This window comes from Parus major, chromosome 4, assembly GCF_001522545.3.
Source record: "Parus major isolate Abel chromosome 4, Parus_major1.1, whole genome shotgun sequence".
Lineage (NCBI taxonomy): Eukaryota > Metazoa > Chordata > Aves > Passeriformes > Paridae > Parus > Parus major.
This window is the reverse complement of record NC_031771.1, coordinates 11,350,748-11,354,110: the sequence shown is the minus strand read 5'-3', so window position 1 is coordinate 11,354,110 and position 3,363 is coordinate 11,350,748.

The following is a 3,363-nucleotide window of genomic DNA, read 5'->3' as shown; positions in this document are numbered from 1 at the left end:
AGGGAAGGAGGGCGGGCGGCGGGGGAGGAGGAGTGTCTCCCCGTGCCCTTCCCCAGGCGGAGCGTCTCTCCCGGCCCTGGCGGCGGCGGCGGCGGCGGAACACCCCTCCCCTCCCCGTTCCGACCGCCCCGCTCGGCCCCCGGGCGGGCTGCGGGGAGCGGAGCGCCCCTGGACGGGATTGCGGGAGGAGGCTGCGCCCCCCCCGCTACTCCGTCCCCTGCCGGGCCTGCGCCTTCCATCTCCCCGTCTCCGCCGCTGCCAGGCGGGGGGAGCCGGTCCCCGCTGCCCCCCGGCGTGCCCTTGCGTCCCGGGATACGGGCAAGGAGCGGGAGCATCCGCGCCGCACTCGCGGGGCTGCGGTGGGGCAAACCCGCCCCGAGTCCAGACATTAACAGAAAAATCGCTGCTAGCAGCGATGCTGGTTTTAAAGTAGTATTTCACTTGTGGCTAAGGTCTTTGAGAACTGATTATGTTTGAGTTCGGGGCATTAAATGTCTCTTCATTTAAACATCTTAAGGGAAAAAAAAAAATAGGCATTAGAGGAAGGAAAAACTTGGCCCCATTTTAATAGCCTTGGTGCAAGTCTTTAAACGTGGGAAAGGGCCGCTCGCCGGGAATTCTACCTGTGCCGAGGTCTGTAGGATTGGGGCCTTGGAAAAGGTGATATTTTATCAGCTGTTGTTTGCATCCGTCAAAGTTTGTGGCTAACTTGATAAATGTTAAACAGGGAAGCAGAAAGTGCTGGTGAGGCCAGACTGGGAGATAACAGCACATTCAATAGCCTAATTTCACAATTAGTTTACTGTATTATTGGAAGCAAATCATATTTCACTGTGCCTACACTAGTGCTCTATTTTTAGCCATAATCTAGCTAAAAAGGAGGAACCTACTGAGATGTATTATAACATCAAATGTGAACAATTCTGTTCCCTCTCTTTTTACTCATTTCATGTCATACATCTGGTTTGGAATACAGCTCATTTATTAATTGAACAGAACTACCGCCGATGGGCTGGAGGCTGCAATTCCAAGGCAGAGGAAAGTTCCACGCAACTCTGCAAGAAACCCGGCAAGTCACAGCCATGCAAAAAGCATCCAAGCACACTGTCTGCTCTCCCAATAACTGGCATAGCCAGAACAACTATTTCTTATTAATTTAGAATTGCAGTGTATTTGTCTCTTTAATTGCACTTTTTTTGGTTTACTTTTTTGACTTTTTAAATTTTTTTTAAAATATTTTTTTATTACAGCAAAGTTGTAAATGAAAAAGGCATTTGAAATGCTTGGACATAGCCTCAGTCTTCGTGTTGCGTCATCTTTTTTTATTGTATTTTTAAGAACAAAAAGGAGATAGAAAATAAAATTGAGGGAATATACCAATCTACTGCCTTGGTACCAAACATTTGATCCCCTCCCTTTCCCCTGTGATACAGACAGAGATGGCTGCTGGAAGAGTAATGCACCTTTCACAGTACATGCAAGATGCTCACAGATTTTCCACAAATTCAGTAGAAACCTCATTTGTTTTCTGCTTGTGGTTCACAGGAGCACTTAGCTTTTTAGTGGTTGACACTATATCTATTTTTAGCAGCATTTTAACAGCTGTCACTAACAAATACGATCCCATCTTGAACGAGGAGGGGAGTTTATCTGTTTTATTTAAAAAAATCAGACTGCGTAATTGTCAGATTACAAAATGCAATTTGGATCTTTATCTGTGAAGAGAAAAGGCTATCTTTTCTCATTATGCCAATTCCATGGGGGGAAAAAAAAGGGGGGATGTGTAGTGGGCTTGATAAAGTAACGAAAGGGCTTAGCAAGGTTTGGAAATAATGTTATTCAAAGGCATACAAACGTATATATAGCACATTTCAGATTGGGTTAAAAGTGGTCCTGTTTTGCTGCCTTCTGCAGCTGTGTTGCGATGGGGGAAGCCGCAAAGAGTCGAGTCATAGTTTTCCAAGTAGGTCAAGAGGAGCAGTGCGGACACCTCCAATGAACGATTCTCTTCTCTCATATTAGATTTTATATGAGGTTAACTCATGTCAGACACATGACACTGAAAGCAGCAGACAGACAAGTGTTAAGGCACTCTTGCAGCAGATGTCATCTCTGTTCCTAAAGATAGGGGCAAATTTGCTATGGATAATGCATTACAAAACAAGATAACGCTGGAACTTGGCAAGCGTCAAATTGTACCTCCCCCCGTGCTTGGAAAAGTGAGTGAATTGGTGTTAGGGGCTGCAGGAGCAGCGATGTAGTGTAAAAGCAGCCTACTGTACTGTCTTGCTTAGAGGTCATGTGCCCTATTTTGAGAACTGAACCAAAGCGGATGAAGTTTTGAGTCCGTTCCAACTAAGGCAGCTGGGCATTTCCCACTTCTCTCCAGCTCCAGCCCAGGAATGCAGGCAATCACATGGTCACACACATTATTCCTTTACCCGACATTACTCACCGTAGATTTAATTTTTGTGCCGTTTGGCTCATATGGGTTTGATTAGCTGAGATTTGCAGCTGGTCAGAAGTGGTTTCATTTTGGGAAGACGCTGGAAAAGCAGGTGAGAGTTTACTTTCCCTGACTAACAGGCGTGAATCTTCTGAGAGAGGAGTCCGTAGTCTTCCCTGACTTGCCAGTTGATTGTGTTAAAGCTAATTTCCCAAGCTGTGCTGAAAGTCTTTAGAATTCTTTACAAGACTAAATGTAAGTCATCATGTTTTCTGTATGGTATGTTTATGTTCTCCCAGATATCAATATTTTATCTATTTAGTCTAATTGGGAACAATTTTGTTTTCTAATTATAGATAAATCCTTTAGCTGAGCAACAGAACATGTTCCCTTTTAACCTGTATTCTTTCTTTTCTACCTTTTTTTTTTTTCCTTTTTTTTTCAATGCTCTTTAATGGCTTTGTTGTAACTGTGGTTGAACCACATCTAAGTATAGTACAAGTGCATTTCTAATGCACACTGGCATTAGCAATCGCTTGTGCAAAGGGCCAGGACACACATTTAAAAACATCTATTTCCAATACATTTCAAATCAGTTTTTATTGACTATTAGCACCAATAGTTTCATGTGCTTAAAAATAAAAACATCCCACGGGGAGTTGCTTGCTGTGGATAATACGTCTTGTAGACAGTGGCAGGACAAAGAAAGCATAAAGAATAACACATGGGCAGTATTTTATATTTTCTGGAGCTTTAATATTGCCACATATGTGTACATCATTTATAGTCAGCTTCTCTCTTGCTCTTGCACTATTTCTTGTAAATTTGTAAAAAAACTTTCATTGCCACAGAAAGCAGCCTTATCTCAATATTAATGAATTTCCATGAAATTAAAGGTAGTGGCAGCTAATTGTGTC